This window comes from Crinia signifera, chromosome 2 (assembly GCF_055691185.1).
Source record: "Crinia signifera chromosome 2, ASM5569118v1, whole genome shotgun sequence".
NCBI lineage: Eukaryota > Metazoa > Chordata > Amphibia > Anura > Myobatrachidae > Crinia > Crinia signifera.
Genome location: NC_139218.1, coordinates 104,699,283 through 104,721,146, shown reverse-complemented (window position 1 = coordinate 104,721,146; position 21,864 = coordinate 104,699,283). Strand labels below are relative to the sequence as shown.

The 21,864-nt window shown below is 42.6% G+C and overlaps 1 long non-coding RNA gene across 1 annotated transcript in view; it reads left to right on the top strand.

Annotated features, from left to right (window-relative positions):
- The window catches only part of LOC146058806 (uncharacterized), a 153,172-nt gene extending 149,245 nt beyond the window's left edge, over positions 1-3,927 (top strand). Inside the window, exon 4 of the long non-coding RNA XR_014469968.1 lies at positions 3,032-3,927. This is a non-coding gene — a long non-coding RNA (uncharacterized LOC146058806). The remainder of the gene's footprint in view (positions 1-3,031) is intronic.
- Positions 3,928-21,864: the final 17,937 nt, after the last annotated feature.

Sequence of the window (21,864 nt, the reverse complement as noted above, 5' to 3'; positions counted from 1 at the left end):
TGACTAACAATCCATTTGGGGCGAACCTGGTGTCATGGACCCGCTACATAGACGATGTCCTGTTTTTAGGGAAAGGGGGTAGACAGCTTTTAGACGATTTTTGTGTATACCTTAATACTAATGATTTTAATATTGAGTTTACATTCGATGTTAGCGATGTGTCGGTGAAATTTTTGGATATAACTATTTATGCAGAAGAGGGTCGGCTAAAAACAAAAACATATACGAAGCCGATCGACTCTCAAAGCTTCATCCATGTCGATAGTTGCCACCATAAGAATTGGCTAGATTGCATCCCACAGGGTCAATTCAAACGTATCAAGAGGAATTGTACAGATGAGGAGACGTATAAATTCCAAACCTCCAACATGGTAACCAAATTCACAGAAAGTGGTTATAATCCAATTACCATCCAAAAGGATAAGGAGAAGGTGGACTTAGTACCACGAGCCGCCCTCCTCCAGGATAAAAAACAACCTATTCAGTCGGACATGAAGCAATTTGCTTTATTATTATTATTATTATAATTTTATTTATAAGGCGCCACAAGTGTTTCGCAGCGCCGTACAAAGGAACAATACAGGGAGACAAAACTTGGCATAACATTGAATAAATAACAAAAATACAGTACAAATAAAGAGCACCACAGTTCAATACACATTACAGCTTAAATGTAAGTAGTGAGGACCCAATCAACATACAACTAGAGGCTTGAGGCCAATGATGGAGATGAGTATGAAGATGGTCACTGAGTGTTGGGTAAAGGAGAGCTGTGAGTGAAATGTAAAGAGAAGTGGGCTTTGACAACAGGAGGGAAGAGGGCCCTACTCGGAGGAGCTTACAATCTAGTAGGAAGGGGAGACAGACAGATTACAAGAGGTGCAAGCGAGGGGGTGGTGGTTAGATAGCAGGATGTAAACAGGCAAGGGGTCGGAGAACCAGCTGGTTTATGCAGTGGAAGGGTACGCTTTGATGAATAGGTGAGTTTTCAGTGCCCGTTTGAAGCTTTGCAAGGTCGGGGAGAGTCTAATGGAGCGAGGGAGTGCGTTCCACTGAAGGGGTGCAGCACGGGCAAAGTCCTGCACTCTAGCATGGGAAGCAGTGATCAGGGTGGAGGATAGACGACAGTCGTCAGCTGACCGTAGAGGGCGGGAGGTGTTTGAAGAGGATTCTGTAGGGGAATGGGAGCCAGTGCAGATTTTGTTGAAGGGGAGTAGCAGAGTTAGAGCGGCGGGAGAGGAAGATAAGCCTGGCTGCAGCATTGAGGACAGATTGGAGAGGAGCTAGTTGGGATTGAGCGAGGCCAGTGAGAAGAGCATTACAGTAGTCAAGCCGTGAGATGACTAATGAGTGGATGATCAGCTTAGTTGCACTCTGTGAGAGAAAGGGCCTGATGCGAGCAATGTTGCGTAACTGGAACCGGCAAGAATGGGCCAGGGCTTGGATGTGGGGTGCAAAGGAGAGGGAGGAGTCAAGAGTGACACCCAGGCAGCGAAGTTGGGGAACAGGGGAGATGATGGTGTTGTTAACAGTGATAGAGATATTAGTAGGGGGCATAGCTCTGGGTGGGGGAAAGATAATAAGTTCGGTTTTGTCCATATTCAGCTTCAGAAATCGCTCAGACATCCAGGTAGAGATGGCAGCGAGGCAGTTGGAAACTTGAGAGAAAACAGTGGGGGACAGATCAGGAGAGGAGAGGTAGATTTGGGTGTCATCTGCTTTCATCTCAGACTATAATTGTCACCACAAAAAAGTAGAAAGTTCATTTAGGAAGCATTGGAACCTACTTAGGAAAGATCCTATTATAGGTAAGGATCTCCCCGAAAAACCTTCCTTCATCTATAGAAGGGCTGCCAATTTAGGCAACCAACTTACTTCTAGCATGGAAAAAGAAGGGTTATGTGTGGTGCGCAATTAACAGCAGCCGGTACTAGGGGTAGTCAGCCCCTGATTTTAGTAGGAAAAAGAATGTGGTTTGTACTGGCGCTGGTTGATGAAAAACAACAATAATATAAGACGGTATATAATTAATTATTCATTTACTGATGAATCATAAAAAATAACATATAATTAATACATACATATACAAATTAATTTACATTTATTGCATTTTTAAAAAAGACTAATGGTGAGTGGACTCAGTCTTATCCACCAATGTGGTGATATAGAGATTAAAAAGTCATATAGCAGCTGATAAGGTTTGAAATATTACCATCCTTGATCCTCCTAGTTGTTTTACGTGAGGAATTTGTAATCCAATGGTTTGTGCTGGACCAAGATTATTTCCCAGTGCTCTGTATTTTCAAGAGCTCAGGTTCCCTTGTATGTGGCTCACCTCGATATCCAAATAAGGGACCAAGCTAAATCCCACAGCCTCAGCGTTGGTTAGGATTTGGTGTAAAATTATGCCAATTTTTCGGGATAGATGGGTAGGTCTGCTGGATGGGTGGTACCTCTTCAGCTGATTAAAAAAGCTCCAGCATGCATGTTTCCAACACAGGGAGAAGAGAAATCAGGACCAAAGGGTTCCACAGATGTGGAACATGTAGTGCTTCATTAATGTAAAAGGTGAAAGAAAAGTTGAGAAAATATCCAGTAATGGTATTGAACATAACATAAGAGAATTCATAACATGAAACATTAAGAATGTTGTTTATCTCGTTGGGTGTACTTGTAATTTATTTTATATCGGGAGAACATCGCGGCCCCTAAAAGTGCGTCTAAGTGAGCACATTAGAAATATTAAGAAAGGAGTTGAGACACACTCACTTTCCCAACATTTTAAAGAACATCACGGCAGTTCCCCCAGTCACATAAAAATATTCTTAGGATTAAAATATGTGGAGGGACACTGCCGCAGAAGGGATATAGATGCGCAACTCGCAAAACTGGAAATGCAGATGATTTACAAGTACAACACTTTAAAACCCAGCGGGATAAACGCAGACTTTGAATTAAAGTGGTTTTTATGATTGGTTTTTATAAGGTAAATGCTTTTTAGATATTTATCTGTCATTCTTTCTTTTAAAAGGGATCTACCTATGATGCCCATAGTATGTAAGGGCGGAAGTCAGATGCGGACTCTATGAGAAGGTAGAAACTCCGATCATGTGGTCCGGAACATGGTCACATGACCGGAGCAAAAGACCAAGTGCCTAGATCACCATGGAACTACAGACGCGAGGAACCACGTGACGTACGGTACCCGGAAGTGGGAGATCCGGAGACCGCGTCACGCTGGTGATGAGACGGGTCATGTGACTCACGGTACCCGGAAGTGAGGTGCCGGGAGGCCACGTCATACTCACAGCTGTCTAATTTTGGGACACTATATAATAGACTCTTGAACATACACACATCAAGCCTTGAAAAAGGACCCAGCCAGCAGCATTGAGATCCAGGTTCTTCCCGGGCGACTCGGACATTTCATGCATGCGCACTTTGAACTGTAACAACAACAGTTCACATACCATCTGGTAACTACACTGTAGCACTTTTTCCATTTGCACTCGGCACTTTATGGATTGGATTTTTATGTGTGTGCTTTTATCATCGTATATTGTAACAGTGTTTATTCTGATGTATTGTCATTTTCCCTGTATGTGAAATTTTTTTGTGTGTGATAATTAAAAACGGTATACACTTTGAGATACATATACTCTTCTTACATGTGAACCATATAAGTGGAAGGAGCTGTAAGTGATACCGGCCTTTGAGAGGATCTAAAACACACAGAAAGAAAGGGAAGTAGCATTTTATTGTTATCTAGCGCTGGTGGAGGGTAACCCCAACTTTGTTGTGATATTTGCCTGTCTCTTTCTGGGTGCCTGAGATACACCCTAGGGGATTGCACACCTCAGCTGCTAGTGCGCACTGGGTTGAATACTTTATCCCCTTTTTGAAAAGTCTCTTGTAAACCTTAATATCTGTTAATTGACGCTTTATTTCCATTTTATAATCTTTAACATCCTGGAGCCCTATTCCTCCCCCTTTGTCCGCTGAGAGGATAATTCTAGAATCATTTTGAGATAAAGTTTTTAGAGCGTCTCTCTCCAAGACTGTCAAATTCAGAAGATGAAGTTGATTTTTTTGATGCTGTAATCGTTTTAGAATCCTCATCAATTAACCAAATAAAACTTTTTATACTGGCATTTGATGATGCCGGTTCAAAAGTGGAATTAGGACGGAATTGCACTGATTGATGTGGAATAGGTACGGTGGTAGTGTCAGCATTGTCAGGGTGGGCATGGAAGAATTATTTAAGTTTGATCCTAAGATGAAGCATCTGTTGTTATATTCTGCCTTGAAAGGAATTTTATGGTACAGAATACAAATATTATAATCCTTTAGAAAGGAGACTGATTTCACTTCTAAATAATTCTTATGCAGATAAATTAAAAATTAAGTTAAGTTTTGGTGATTTGCCCGCTTTTGCCTTGCCTGTGATTTTGCTGCCCATGTCAGGTGTAGTGATGTTTTGGCTGGCATGGTTTGCCCGGGTGGCTAATCCTAAAGGGAGTGCACCTATAGTGCCTTTATCCTGAACTAGAACTATCCTGTGACGATTCTGTTTCAAATATCCATTGATTTTTATTATGTCTACAAAATGGATGTTTACGCTCTCTACCTTGTTGATCTGCCAGCCACCTATACACCGGAAGTTATGTCGCTCATAATCTACTGTAATTCCACTTTGGCCAGTTTTTATTTTTTAAATTTAATTAAACCTTTTTTTTATATTGGGCTACCTGTGATTGTAATTTGTCTAGCCGACTAGCCATTTAACTTCAGACCTGTCGCTGTCACGGCCAGGATTAATGTCAAAGTTACAGTACCTTCTCGATCGTTGATTGTATAATGGTCTGCGGTCGGAGAGCATCCTCTGAGGCCGCGGCAATGTGGTGCAAGTCCGCACACCTAGGGACGTGGACGTGGCAAGTAATGAGTGGAATAAGCCGCTCTGGAGTCTTGGTCAGTGCTGGACGCTGCACGCTGTGCCCTTGCTTCCGTGTCTTTCTGGGTTGTTGTCAGATTCCCGCAAGACTTCTGGCTTCGTTCCTGTTAGTGCATCAGGCAAGGGGTACTGCAATCAAGAATTTGGTTGCAGGGTTTGCGTTACGGTGCCTGCACCTGGTATGTGGTATGCGTGGACCAACACATTTCAGCTCTTAATGACCCTTTTCAAGGATATTGTAGAATAATCAGATGTTTTTTTTAAAGTCTATTCATTTGAATGAGTCTTGGTGATTGGTCCACCTACAGTGTCAGTCATATGGAGGTATGTCCTGTAGGGTGCGCCCATAAAATCTAGGTATTTTGATTGGGTTCCTATGTGTAAAAAAGGATTACTATTTTTAATTATTATAACATGTATATATTTTATCTGTGGAATAAAAAAATCAATGAAATAACTTTATAGTGGGTGTTTACTCTTAATGCACATTGTATCCAGATAAAAATTGAGTTATTACTGTATCAATCAATTCTATTATTGTGGAACTATAGTAGCTGCTACATTGTAATGACTGTTATTATTTAAGTATCCTACGGTATTACTATAGGAAGAAGTACAATTTGTCTAGTCTGTTCTTTATGTCAGACTTGTCTTTAGGTTAGAAAAATTTGTTAATTCGTCTGTGTAATCGGAATATTGTGAAAATCTATGATTAACCCTCTAGGTGTCATTGTTTTAGTGTAAATATCCAGTACAGTTCTCATCTATCCAGTGTATTGATATAATTACCATCTCTCCAAATTTATAAGGATATAATTACCTTCTCTCCAAAGAATAAATCAGTTGGGTGCTTTTCCTTGTAAATGTAGAGAGACGCTGTGGTTTTCATATCCTCTACATGTATTTCTCATATGTTAAAATAGTCATACTTTGAATGGGTGAATGGTTCTCCCTACATACTCTAATCCACAAGGGCATTTTAAGATGTATATTACGCACTTGGTCTCCCATGAGAGAATGATTTTATATGTTGTTTTATTGTTTTTTTTAGTCTAATGTCATTAATTTCTTTGTTGTGTTTTTCTTGGTGATTTTACATGCTGCTCATTGCCCACAGTAGAAAAATCCCTGGCCTGATCTGCATTGGTCAATGTTGTCTGTATATGTGTTGCTGGTTTGAAGTGATTCCTTACCAACTGCTGCTTCAAGTCTGGGGCCTTTCTAAAGACCACTTTTGGTTTTGCCCCTACTACCTCTTTAAGGTCATGATCCTGTAACAGGATATCCCAGTGTCTGGTTAGTATTTCCTTAATTTGATTGGATGATTTGTTGTATTGTGTGATGAATAATGGTTGCTTTTCTATTCCTATTGTGTTTTTGTCCTCATGAATCTTCATCTTCAGTAACTGTTCTCTGTCTATGAAAAGTGTATATTGGAAGGCCTGTTCTTCTTTATCACTATCATAAAGTTTCTCTTTAAATTGCATCATTAATTCTGTACCCTGGGTTTTGTAATCTTCTACTCTAGAACAGTTGCGTCTGATGCGTTGAAATGGTCCTGTTCAATAACACCTTCTATCTCCAGAGAACAGAAACCACCATCTGGAAGGGACAGAGCTGGGGCGCGAACCTAATCCTATGGCGGTGTTACATAGATGATCATTTTCATATGGAAGGGTATAGAGACCTTAATTAAAATGACAGAAATCTCACTTTTACTACGAATTTCATTAGAAACAGGGTAGAGTTTCTAGATTTAGACATTTTCATTCACGATCAGACAATACATACGAAAGCATTTAGAAAGAATGTGGATGTTAATAGCTATATTCTCAACACTAACGGACGTCACAAACCATGGCTGACTAAGGGGCAGATTTACTAAGCTCGGTGAAGTGATAAAGTGTCTGGTTTTTATCACTGGCCAATCAGCTCCTACCTGTCATTTTTCAAACCAAGCCTGTAACTTCACAGTTAGGAGCTGATTGGCCGGTGATAAAAACCAGACACTTTATCACTTCACCGAGCTTAGTAAATCTGCCCCTTAGTCAGCCATGGTTTGTGATGTCCGTTAGTGTTGAGAATATAGCTATTAACATCCACATTCTTTCTAAATGCTTTCGTATGTATTGTCTGATCGTGAATGAAAATGTCTAAATCTAGAAACTCTACCCTGTTTCTAATGAAATTCGTAGTAAAAGTGAGATTTCTGTCATTTTAATTAAGGTCTCTGTACCTTTCCATATGAAAATGATCATCTATGTAACACCGCCATAGGATCAGGTTCGCGCCCCAGCTCTGTCCCTTCCAGATGGCGGTTTCTGTTCTCTGGAGATAGAAGGTGTTATTGAACCACACATAGTTGTGATGTAGGATGTAATTCATGCATTCTGTTATGAAATCAATCTGTTCTGTCTTTAAGGTCAGGTGGAAAGCTAAGGTGATCAAAAAATTTGTGTAAATATTACAGTGATCTGATTGATCTTCTCTTATGAAAAAGTATGAATTCTGTTTAAAAAATTACCATAGGACAAATATGTATGGGTTTCCACAGATGGCTTTCCACAGATAATAGTTCATGAGCATAGATACATCACTTTAGTGTATATAGGGACAGGTACAGTACAATTGATATTAAGGACAGGGAGAGGGTGTGTGCAAATATTACCCAACAATGTCTGTGATAGCTACTTCTCCTCCGGCACCCCATGAAGTGTCATGGTTGTCTATAATGTGTGTATAAAGTGTTTGATATTACAATGTGTGAAGGGTAGAAGTATAAAAGACATGGTATCTGCTGTCTTGTCTCCCACAGGTGAGCTTCTGGTTGTATGGCATAATTTCAGGAGCCCCTCAATGTGGGTTCCAAAGGAGAAGTGTATCCTGAAATGTGCCTGGGTGGGATAGAAATAGCAATAGCAGAGTGTGCTGAGTGTGTCAGGAAAATATGCTTCTGCCCTTCATATGTTTTTATAACATTGATGGGGAGTGAGTGATATCTCATTCACCCCACAAGCACTAGAACAGAAGGTCCGTGGTAGGAGAGAGCTCTACCATGCACAGCAGAGACTCCGGAGGGGACGGCCGTTTCACCTATCTCTTCTTCAGTGTGAAATTTCGGTTCCTTGTTTACACCACTCTCAGTACCCAGACTTTGTAATGCAATCCCTACTGCATGCATACCTTAGAAGCAAGCTGAACCTGCCATATTGTTGGGTATATATCAGCTTCCCCTGTGATCACAAATACATATTTAGGAAAAGCGGAAAATTGTCATATTCATCAGGATATATAGGAACTCTAACATGGATTGCATAACTAGTATTTATGCATATAAGCACACATAAATGTATATATGAAACATTCGATAATATGTGATTAAGCCACCCTCAAATATGACTCCAGCAGAGGAGGGTTGATACCAATCATTTTTGACACATACTATAGTGATTTGGGTGTGTGTGTGTGTGTGGGGGGGGGGGGTAACTTCCAACCAAGGGTACAGTATATGCATAGCATATTGCCCACTCTCTTTGAAGTTGCAGGTGACTCCTGAACTTTTAGGTAGTACCCTGCACACCCTGAAAGACTAGGAACCCCTCCCGCATCACAACCACTTTCTAGTGAAATGGGCAGTATGCAGACAAAACCATCACAATCACGGCTGCCATAAGGAAGAGGCAGGATTTAGGGCCTTATTCTGGTTCACTCCTACTGGCAAATTCCTTCTTAGATGGACAAAACCATGTGCACTGCAGTGGGGCAGATGTAAAATGTGCAGAGAGAATTAGATTTGTGTGAGTTATTTTGTTTCTGTGCAGGGAAAATACTGACTGCTTTAGTTTTAAACTGCAATAAAGATCTCACTTTGAAGTAAAACCCAGTGGCGTAACTAGGCATAGGCAGCCCCAGCTGTCTGACTCCTGTGCAAGCTGCTGGGAGAAAGCTAAGGATGTACTGCTGAGCTGCCTGTAGGTGGCGCTGCAGCGCAGAGCTCCTCGGCACTCAGGAAGCTCTTCTCTCTGTGTCTACAACACATGGGGCTGCCTGAGACACGAAGATTAACCTGCCTGGAATGGACAACTGACAGGTCTGTGTCCCTTGTTGTGGGTGCCAGCTGGAGGGGCATGGGCAGGGGGTGAAGAATGTGGGCACCATTAATGTATGCTGGTGGCCCAGTGAGCACTATGTTGTATTGGTAGCTGCAGTGGGAAGGGGGAGGGCTGGGTATGTGGAAACTGGGTGCCCTCCATTGCATGTGGGGGTTATTTGTTTTAGTATTGGTGTTTGTAAGTATGCTGTTTGTATGTATAATGTATGTATACTTTGTTTAAATGCTATGTGTGAGTGTGTGTGTGTTTTTGTCCTTTGTGTATACTATGTGTGTCTATAGCTTGTGTATATTTATAAATATGCTTTGTGTGTGTGTGTATGTATGGTATCTGTGCCTGTATGCCATGTGTGTGTATGTCCTTTGTGTCTATGGTATGTGTGCGTGTATGTCCTGTGTGTGTGTGTGTGTTTATGTGTATGGTATGTGCGCGTGTATGTCCTGTGTGTCTGTATGGTATGTGTGCTTGTATGTCCTGTGTGTGTATATGGTATGTGTGCATGTATATCCTGTGTGTCTGTATGGTATGTGTGCGTGTATGTCCTGTGTGTCTGTATGGTATGTGTGCTTGTATGTCCTGTGTGTGTATATATGGTATGTGTGCGTGTATATCCTGTGTGTCTGTATGGTATGTGTGCGTGTATGTCCTGTGTGTCTGTATGGTATGTGTGCTTGAATGTCCTGTGTGTGTCTATGGTATGTGTGCGTGTATGTCCTGTATGTCTGTACGGTATGTGTGCGATTACTGTATGTGTGCATGCATGTCCTGTGTGTATGTATGTATGTATGGTATGTGCGTGTATGTGATGCATGTCTGTATGGTATATGTGCATGTAAGTCCTGTGTGTCTGTATGGTATGTGTGCGTGTATATCCTGTATGTATTAGAAACATTTCTGGGTAACGCAGGATCTCTCGACAATAAAATATGTGTATACACACACACACACACACACATATATATACCTCAAGGCCCCCCTGTCAGCTCTAAAGGGGGTATCTTATTTGTGGATTGGAACTCACCCTAAAGGTCCATACACACTGGGCATTTTTGCCCAGTGTGCATGGATAGCGATGTGTTAAGGTGTCCATACACTGTCTGCAATGTCTCGCAGCAGTGTACGGACACCCGATAGCCTGCGAGGACCTTCCCGGCGGCAGGGACGCATGCGATCCGTTGTGATGGATCGCATGCGTCCCTGTTTCCCACCCGCCTCGCCACCAGGAGAAACGGGTGGTCGGACGGCCTACCGGTCCGACCACCTGATCGGGTCAGTTGCACATGGGAGCGCACATCGGACCCAACGGCATGTCAGGGAGGGACAACTTGGTCCGATTTAACGGGCCGATTGGTCGCAATCGGCTGAAATCGGACCAAATCGCCTCAGTGTATGGGGGCCTTAAGGGTCATTATGGTGTGTGGTATAATATGTAATAGACATTATAGTGTTTTGCATATTGTCTAATAAGCATTGCCACACACCTTTTTGGAATGGGCACACTATAGGTTCTTCATAAATTCTTTGTGTTTTTCTTTAATTTGGGGGGGGGGGGGGGGGTGTTTTTATTGAGAGCCGAATTGCTGAGAAACTGTCCTGTTTCTTTTACCAATAAATGTAAGGAAGGAGGGGGGGCGCCAGAATTTTTTTGGCAGGGGGGAGCAAAATTTCTAGTTACGCCACTGGTAAAACCCCACCAAAATCGAATTCTCTCTGCACATGTAACATCTGCCCCACCTGCAGTGCACATGGTTTTGTCCATCTAAGAAGGAATTTGCCAGAAGGAGTGAACCAGAATAACTCAAATGAGGACACAGTGAAAGTAGGTAAGAATGATGTGTAGACATGTGAATATCTATATAATTGTCCACCTGTAACAGGTGGACAATTAAGTGGTCTATGTACTAAGCCAGGCATGTCCAACGTTGGCCCCCCAGATGTTGTGAAACTACACATCCCAACATGCTAGGCCACAGTTTTGCTATTAGAGATTGCTAAAACTATTGCAAAGCATCCTGGGATGTGTAGTTGTGGACTGTACTAAGCCCTGGAAAGAGATAATATGGACAGAGAAAAATGACCAGCCAATTAGTTCCTAACTGCCATGTTACAGGCTGTACTTGGCAGGTACTTTATATCCATCCACTTTTTCCCCCTGAAGGCTTAGTAAACAGATCCCTATAAGTATTTAATGCAAAAATAAGAGAAAAGTGCTTTTTATCTTTTGTAAATGACTGACTTTTATAATGCTGCTGTAGACTTATGTCCTACAGTAGTACACTTATTACACATTTTTTTTACTGTTCTTACGGATTACTAATTGTTTAGAACGATCATCATTATAGACCACAAATCACAAAAATAGAGTTTTTAATCATGATACAGGCTTCAAAACAATACAAAACTGTGATTAAGAAACTAATTTAAAAGAGGCAAAAGAGAATACACATGTTCTGCCACACACCTGAAACTGCCACTATTGGATAAGTGCCTTGACTCCTCTCTCACTGGGAAGTGTTGCCATTTACTTCAGACAACTGAAACTTTCAAACCACTTGGGGGAGACCTATCCCGGATAATACAATCAATTTATTGCATTTATTTTGTTGCACATGATTGAACAAGATTAACTGTATATATTATGCTACCATTCATCACTTAATTTGATCTATTAGTACTAAAATTTGACTACTGAATTTTTTTCTTGTTTTTTCTTTTTTTTTTGCGGAGGGGGCATGCCAATGGCATTCTTTACTAATTCTATGGTGCTTTAACTGAGGATAAGTGTGCCCAGGGAATTCGATTTGTGTGAGTTATTTTGTTTCTGTGCAAGGTAAATACTGACTGCTTTATTTTTTCACTGCGATATAAATCTCACTTTGAAGTAAAACCCCACCCAAATCTAACTCTCTCTGCACAAGTAACATTGCCCCACCTGCAGTGCACAGGGTTGTGTACATCTAAGAAGGAATTTGCCAGAAGAAGTGAACCATAATAACCCCCTATAGCAGTACAACAAGAACATCTGAGCAAGAAGATAACCTAGCAACAATGTAACTGAGTTTCACCATGCGTCCCACCTTCAATCTTCATGTACACTGCCATGATTGCAAGAAAAGTATAATTTATAATCCCTCAGTATGCTACAATGAAACCTGTTTGTCTGTGGCTGTGATGTGTATACAGGGCCTTCTTTTCGTATGGGCTTAATGGGCACTTGTCCAGGGGCCCCAGGTGCTGAAAGCTGAGGATCCCCCTTTTCCAGGGATACCAGATTTTTTAAAATTGGCCCTGGGGAACTGGAGATATCCAACTTCAAAGCAGCAGTCCACATCCGACCTGTTAATTGCATTTCCCAGTCATATTTCTCAGGTTCTATCTGACTTATAGTTTTTTTCTGAGAGTATATTCCAAAAGCTGGGACTCTCCCCTTTCTGCCGAGACTAGCGGCTTGTCTGTATCATGCCCAGAACCAGAGATATCAGCCATCCAGCAGCCGGTCCCTGCTCCAGCTCCAAACATCTGGCGTACAGTTTTATATTTTTGTCAATGGATTGCTCTGGCTCCTGATCCCTGATCCCCAAGTCCCCAGCACCTCCTGAAAGGTGGGACTCTAGGTTTTTATACTACTGAAGGCTAAGAAAGCTATTTCCAGATAATGGTGATATCTGCAGACAAACAAGCTGCCCTTCCACCGGAAAATGACGAATATTAAGCCCACTCCATTATCCAACACTCCTCTGCGTATAAAACACCCCCTACCTCCCTGCGGAGCTCTGCCGCCGGCTCCCCCGCCCTGCTCGCCCGCTCCCCCCTATGCCCGGCATCAGTCTCAGTGGGGTAAGTAAAAATCCGGCAAGCGCTATCACTGCGCATGCGCCGGTTTGGGATGCCGGAGGCAGGGATGTGGCGCCATAATGTCATGGCGCCGCATCCCTGTCTTAGGCATCCCAAACCTGTGCAAGCGCTCTGAGCTTAACCCAAAGTGCCTGGCTGCTGTTATCTTCATCTACTTTGCTGCCCTGTCACCTGCTATCACATTTGGAGGTCTAATGGGTAAGTATCTGACATGAGCACCTGGCTACTTTGACAAGATCAATAAGCATTACCAATCAACCAATTGTTGTTCATATTAGTGTAACGAGCAGTATGTTGCTTAATTATATTACAAGTGAAAGTCAGAACTTCTGTTCTTAAGCTTAAAGACTGAGAGGGGTCCTACCAGCCACTGAAGGAATAATGTATTCATAATTTAGTTACTGATTTCCTGTGTGGTCGGATGCTGCTAGGAATAAATAGCAGCATCCAAAGCCTCACCTGCCAATTCCACTGGCTCCATGCATTTGCACCTTCTCCTCCATCGCTTTTACCACTTTTGACACCACCAGGCTTACATAGATCCAACTCTCCCGACACTTTGAGAGCAGCCTAACACCCAGCATCCACTCTGATTGCAGCTGAACATCTGTCAGGCACACCAAGGGCAGCCACAGAAGGTTGGAGCAAGACAGAGGGCATCAGCACATCTTCTGAGAGCACAAAGGACAGCTGCAATCAGACAACTGTATACACAGTGTGTGGCAGCAGCACGAGCCAGAAGGCCGCCAAACTTGATATTAGATATGGTCCATCAAATCTGTCCATGTACATGCTCACACACAAGATTTAATTTTTTGTTGGAAGACAACTATCCTACCAGTATATTAAGAAAGGAAACCATAGAGCCCAGAGGAAACCCACACAAGCATGAGTGGATTTTACAAACTGCACACAGAGCGATGATGGAAATAAAACCATATGCTATAATTCATTTGAGTGTGAGGTTTAGTGAGGTATAAAACACTGTGTTCCTTGTGCCCAGTTTTGAGTAATCATGAATATGTACTTACATACTTATTATTCAGTAGAAGTCTGGGCTCCTGATGCTGGAAGGGGGGCGCGAAACATGCCCTTGCTCGGGGCACCGTGGAGCCTAGCTACACCACTGCCTCCCTGGAAGTCATTTACATTCAGCTCAGTGCCCCCTTCCACACGTTAGTGTTCTCCCTCCTACCACCTGTGCAGTAAAGAAGTAATTAGTAGAAGTTACTGCTCCAGGTCCTACATTTTGAGTGGTAGATAGAGCACCCCCTGCCACCCGTGGGACATCAAAGCTGCTGCTGATAGCACCCCACACCCCTAGGAGGGGAGAATGGGTAAGGGCCCCAGTGCATTGCCTTGCCCAGGGGCCTACACTGCTGTTAAGATGGCCCTGTGTGTATATATAGGTCTGCTGATGCTGACATTCTCCATACCTGGTCTTGACAAAGGGCACGCAGTTGCCCGGAACGTCGACACAGCCACACTATATTTTTAATATGCTAATTTATTAAAGGATGTTTTTTCTGCTAAACAGAAAGCCTGGTGAGTGCTCTATAAAATTTTCTATATATGACTGGCCCTGTTCTCAATGGACATATTGGACTGGTAGCCCCAGATTTGCACCCCAATGGTTGGAACTTGTGGATTGCGAGTGCCATGTCTAAATCTACACACATTTTCTATGCCCCCTTCTAGATCCATCTCTCTGCGGATTCCAGAGATCTCCCTCACATAGTGAAAAGCAGCTGCAGGTCACAGCATTTGTCCTTGGTGCAAATTAACCCTATACCTCAGTGTAAGTTTCATTTTCTTTCCATATATATATTTGCTTTTCAAAAAATAAAAGCTTCATTAACAAGTGGACAATGCAAGGAAGGTCAAAATGTTTTCTGTTTAGCCCATGAATCTTCAGTGACAGATGAAGAGAGGGGGACCATATACATTCTACGGACATGTCCCAGTATCATACTGTCCCAATTCCAGCAGAACAATCCCACTATTTGGACACTGTCCCTCTGTCCCACCTGTGGGCCGCAATGTCCCGCAGTCTTCCAGCAGGGCTATGCCAAAAATCCTTGCCCACATGGAGAAGGTCATGCCCACTCACACTCAAGGCCATACCCACTTTCAGGGTGACGCCCACTTAACACCGCTTTAGAGTTCCATTTTAAGGAAGCCAGAATTTGGGAGGTACGAAGTCTACTGCGTATGTGCCAATGTCTGGATAAGAATACTGCTGCTTGCTACTTGCACCCCTTTTATCTGGACAAGCTATGAATGTTTCCCAAATAAAACGAAATCTTCTTCTTGCAACTTGTTGGTGTTGATGACTTCTACTTTATTTGTAAGTGCATATAAGGAAATGAGTAAGAAATACAATACAAAGATGACATTTCTATGCAGTATCTGACAAGATGTAAAATTTAAAAAAAGTTATTGTACTATTTATTGCATTTGATTTGTAACATCTTCTCAATGTGCTTGGATACAGTCTTGATAAAGAATAATGTAGAAAAGTGACTAACAAAACATGTTTAAGGTACTTTTTTTTTTTATCAAGAAGGAATTCATTAAATAACATTTTGAGTGTGCTCAATTATGTTCCCTGAGAAGGGAATATGTCATTTCTAAGTTTCAGTAGGTGTCAAAAATGAATGCAATTTCTTGTTATTCAACTACTTTCCTGCTTTCTGAATATACATTATTATTATTGTTGCTTTGAAGAGCAAATATCTGAAATGTTAATGTTAATGCCTATAGCGAAAATGGACATAGAGGTTTTTTTTTTATAAAATATGGTGGCATTAAATAATGCACAATTAACTACTAAAATGGAACTTTTGAGCATGTGGGCTAGGTGTTAAAATCTAAAGTGCTCCATCCCTACTTGGCTTATTCACTATGGTCCTAAGTCATTTTTCTACATGACTAAATGTCTGTCCAGTTGTTGTTTTTCTAGGTTCCAGAACTACTAATCATCTCAAGTGAAGCGCGTGCCCGGAAAAGAATATAGGCACCCACCAGAGCCATTAAAAAGTCTTTCACAACTGCGTACATATACGAAGACTATACATAATAACAAGGAACATCAACTGCTAGACTACGCAGAACATCAAAAAGGAACATCAACTTATACCCCGAAAATGGGCATTTTTGCCTCCATTCCCCGATACATCCCCCCTATGGTCCCTTTCTGTTAATCACTCTGCAATAAAAATCTCTGTGTGATGCAAGTCGCAAATTAAAGGTGGCCATACACTAATGTGACTTCTCACAGCAGTGTATAGCCATCTGATCCCCCTGTATCTCACGTGGTCCTTTGACATGTGATGTATCGCATGCAACCTTGTTCCCCGTGGCCAGAAGGTTAGTTTCTGTTGTCATTATGATTTAAAAAGAGTAAACACAGTTGTTTGACAATAAATGGCTTCACCCAACCACTAACCATGAGTGAAAGAAAAGTTTGTAAGTTATCATTCATATTCTCTGACAAATGGCCAGAAAATCACAAATTCTGCTAGGGTATGTAAACTTATGAGCACAACTGTATATATACATATATATATATATATATATATATATATATATATATATATATATAAGGTGTGGGTGTGCGGTCCGGCACTCTCCCCTCCAGGAATGTACCCCGGTGCCTTCCAGAGGAATGAAATAACGACGACGATGACAGAATAGGCGGCACTCCGAGGATTTTCAAATGGGTTGTATTAAAGTATGACACTAACGTTTCGGGGCATGCGCCCCTTTGTCAAGGTGATAAAACAGTGAATAAAGCAAACATACAAAATCTTACCTTAAGTAAGGTAAGAATCACCGCCCCTCCTTCTGTGCAGTCAGCGCGGGCTTCCCTGGTGCCTTCTGTGTCGCATAGCGCCGGAAATGACGTGAAGTCTCTTCCTGGAGACAGCTTGAACCGCAAGCCAGGATACTGGCTTGAAGGCGTGGAACGCATATGGAATGCGGTAATGTGCTGACACATCCAGCTCCACGGGATAGACCGGCTGCTGTAGGGAGAAGGAGCGTTTACATATAAGTGCATGAAATGACACATACAAAACAGTGAATGCAAGATGACATGATAGCTATAATCATGATTTAAACTGTGGCATAAAACGTGAAAGAAAAAGACTTATATGTGAACGTAATAAAGACTAAGTATAAAAATGTTTAAAAATAGGATGGTGCAAATGCTGCGCTACATGAACCGACGTCTAAGTCCCGTTATATTAAACCATTTTGCTGATAATAAATATCGACTGCTGGTATATGGGATGTGCACCTGCGCCGGATATATAATCATATATCGATATATATGAAGGTTCCCTGTTAAATGCTATAAAGTTATATTCTGTACAGCAGGGGTCTTCAACCTTTAACACAGCGTGGGCCACCTAAAAAAATCCAGTGAAGCCTGAGGGCCACTAAACTCTACTGCGGTATTTTGGACAGCCCCATAGAATCACAGCTCTCCTATAACGTCAGCACAGTCCTTCATAGATAGTTGGCACAGCCGCCCATACTCAGCACATAAGCCCCCCCCACACACATACCCCAATAGTCATCAGCAGCCAATTAGGGTTCCAGTGCAAACAGTAAAATATGTGCCCCACCCCCATATATATAATTTGATATTGAATAAATTGCACGCGCCGTAGGCGCGCTCCCAAAAGGGGTGTGGCCTAATTATAAGGGGGCGTGGTCTAATTATAAACAGTGTAAACTTGCAGGAAAACAATTACCTGACACCTCTTTTGCAACCTGCATGACCAGACATTGGTTACCGCAGGAATGGTCATTGTCCTCACACGCTTAAGTTGACTGAAGGCTGCACAGTGACATATAAACATGAAGGCCCACACAGTGAACTAGTATGCCTCACAGATCAAACCCAAACAATGAAAGGCTACTTAAATCAATATACACTGTTACACTGTTTATCCGTAATGCCCATTACACATTGTGCATCACACCATAGTGTCCATTAGACATTATGCCACACACCGTGATGCCCATTACACATTAATCCACACAAAATTATGCCCATTGCACATTATGCCCCACACTGATGCCCATTATGCCACAGACCATAATGCCAGCAGTACTCCTGCTTATACATATGATGCTCCAGCAGTGCCCCTCACCCAATGCCCCAGCAGTGCCCCACACAATACCCCAGAAGTGCCCCTCACACACAATGCCCCAGCAGTGCCCCTCACACACAATGCCCTCAGTAATGCCCCACACACAATGCCCCCAGTAATGGCTGCAGCTTTGCCAGGTCCCCTGCTCCTGCCAGCTGTACCTCCTCATCCTGCAGCTTTGCCGGGTCACCTGCTTCCACCATCCATGCCTCCTCCTGCAGTTTCGCCGGGTCCCCTCCGCCAGCTGTGCCTCCTCCTCCTGCAGTTCCGGCGCCGGGTCCCCTCCTCCCACCAGCTGCGTCTCCTCCTTCCGCAGCTTCGCCGGGTCCCAACTCCCCAGCTCCCACCAGACGCGCCGCCTCCTCCTCCCTTAGCCGCGCTGGATCCACTCCTCTGCCCTGCCTGCAGCCAATGAAAATCAGGTAGGCGGCACCCGGGGGGACTCCATTACACTGCCTCCCTCTGCAGCATTTTCTTTTACTTAAACAAAAATAAAATCCTGTGCATGGCGGGCAGGGGGCCACTGAGATCAGCTCTGCGGGCCACTCGTGGCCCGCGGGCCATGGGTTGAAGACCCCTGCTGTACAGGATTACGGGGAAAAAAAGAAGAATAAGAGAACAACTGGATTTATAGAAAAACTGAGAGAGGCAGCTTGTCGTTAAGTCCAAAAGGTTTTGTTGAATTCAATCGATGAATCCAAGTAGCTTCCAGACGTAGTAACTTTCCATCTCTGTCTCCGCGGCGTATAGATGTGGGTACATGATCTATAGCCATATGTTGTAAATCAGTTAATTTATGGTGGGCTGAAACAAAATGTTTGGCCACTGGTAAATCTGTGTTCTTTGAATTGCCGGATAATGCTTTTTTAATCGATGACCGATGGTTTGCCATGCGTTCCCTCATGGGTCTGTTGGTCTTGCCCACATATATAAGTCCACACGGACATTGGATGATGTAAACAATGTATGGGGACATGCAATTCAGGATGTGATGAATAGGGTATTCCTTTTTTGTCATAGGATGTATGAAGGCCGGACCTGTAATCATATCTGTGCAGGTTGTACATTTTATGCACTTGTAACATCCATTTGATTTGGTTAGGATGTTAGTATGAAGATCTTTTTTATGTTGGCCATATCCTGTAATATCCGTATGTACAATCACATCTTTAATATTGCGGCCGCGTTGGTAACATAACATGGGACATTTTTTTTCGGAAACACTTTAATTGTTTGTCCGTTTTGACTATGGGCCAAAGGGCCCGGGTGGCCCGCGGAAGAATCTTGCTTGTTGGAGTAAGTTTGGTGACAAATGGCATCGGTTCATCTTGATCCTTACAGGAGACTTTGGAGGACTGAGTTAGTAACGTGGCTCTGTTCATATTTAATACCTCTGTCTTTTGTTCTTGCAGTTGTTTTAGTGGATATCCTCTTTGTATGAATTTAGTTACAAAGGTGTCCAGTACTGCTGTTAATTGGTCAGTTTGACTGGTGATCCTAGCTGCCCGAATCATTTGTGATTTGGCCAGGGATTTTCTTAGGGCCATCGGGTGAAAACTGTTCGATTTCAAGGTGTCACTCATCAAATAGTGACAGTGAGTTCCTAGTGGATTCGGATGCCCCTGAATCAAGGGACCCTTTAGGCCCAGCAACCAAAAAATCAACCAGCAGAAAAGCAAGCGGCCGACCACCCGTAGGGGAGGCCAAAACGCGAGGAGCAGCAGCAAAAAAAGCAGCCGGGACGCAGAATCCATAGTGTACAATCTCTCCAATAGGCAGTTCACCGACCTTGAGATGCAGGTATTAAACCACGGACTATCCCTTGTTCCCACCACTAAACACAGTGATTTACAGTGGAAAACTGATTTACACCGGTTGGGGAGAAATCTCAGACTGAGAGAATATTTCCATCAACCATCGCCCAATCTCACTTGTGATACTTCTATACAACAAGAGTTCATAAAAAAACGTAGCCAATCCACATTTGACCCCCCCTCTAACAACGCCTCCATAGCATCCTACTTACGTTTAGTAGATGATTCTATGACCAGATATCAACAAGCGCCTCATCCAAAACATTATAATCTGAGCAAATCTCAACAGATAGCCCTCAAACAACTGGGCGAATATAAAGACGTTACATTCCGTCCAGCGGATAAGGGGGGAGGCCTCATAATCCAGAATTTAACGGACTACAAAGCAGAAGCCTATAGACAGTTGATGGATGAAGCTACCTATGAACCATTGATTAGTGATCCAACTGACAACTACAAAAAGGAGGTTGATGCCATCCTGACCAAAGCCACCACAGATGGCTTAATCTCAGAAAGATTATGTAAAGCTCTTTCTCAGAAATCACCTAGGGTACCTATTTTCTACACGGTCCCCAAAATACACAAATCCCTCCAAAATCCCCCAGGTCGTCCCATCATAAGTGCCCCAGACTCCATCTGCCACCCGATATCTCAGTTCCTAGATTCCATTGTTCAGCCAATCATCACTAAACAACAATCCTACATTAAGGACACGACAGCATTCCTTAATTCTCTGTCTACCATAACACAGATACCGGACAATGCTAGACTGGTCACCATGGATGTGGCCAGTCTATATACTAGCATTCCACAAGAACAGTGATGAAATCGTTCCTAATAGAACATAACATGCAGGACATGCAATTGGAGCTGTTTATGAAATTAATGGAGGTAATCCTTACCAAAAATTATTTTTTATTTGACTGCTAATTTTTTCGCCAGAAGACAGGGTGTGCAATGGGGAGTCCAATATCGCCATCATTCGCTAACATCTACATGTTCCAACAGGAACAGGAGATGTTTTTCAGTGATGTGACAATTTCCAGCAAAATATTGACGTTTAATAGATACATAGACGACTTGTTTATGATTTGGATTGGGACTGAGAACGAACTTAAACAGCTCATTGAGGATATAAACTACAGGACGTCTACCATCAAATTGACATATCAACAGTCAACCAGTGTCATCAACTACCTAGATGTGTGTGTCAAGATCGCTAACAATTCCATTCAGACCGAACTCTATGTAAAACCTACAGACAGAAACACCACCTTGAAATCGAACAGTTTTCACCCGATGGCCCTAAGAAAATCCCTGGCCAAATCACAAATGATTCGGGCAGCTAGGATCACCAGTCAAACTGACCAATTACCAGCAGTACTGGACACCTTTGTAACTAAATTCATACAAAGAGAATATCCACTAAAACAACTGCAAGAACAAAAGACAGAGGTATTAAATATGAACAGAGCCACGTTACTAACTCAGTCCTCCAAAGTCTCCTGTAAGGATCAAGATGAACCGATGCCATTTGTCACCAAACTTACTCCAACAAGCAAGATTCTTCCGCGGGCCACCCGGGCCCTTTGGCCCATAGTCAAAACGGACAAACAATTAAAGTGTTTCCGAAATAAAATTACAGGATATGGCCAACATAAAAAAGATCTTCATACTAACATCCTAACCAAATCCAATGGATGTTACAAGTGCATAAAATGTACAACCTGCACAGATATGATTACAGGTCCGGCCTTCATACATCCTATGACAAAAAAGGAACACTCTATTCATCACATCCTGAATTGCATGTCCCCATACATTGTTTACATCATCCAATGTCCGTGTGGACTTATATATGTGGGCAAGACCAACAGACCCATGAGGGAACGCATGGCAAACCATCGGTCATCGATTAAAAAAGCATTATCCGGCAATTCAAAGAACACAGATTTACCAGTGGCCAA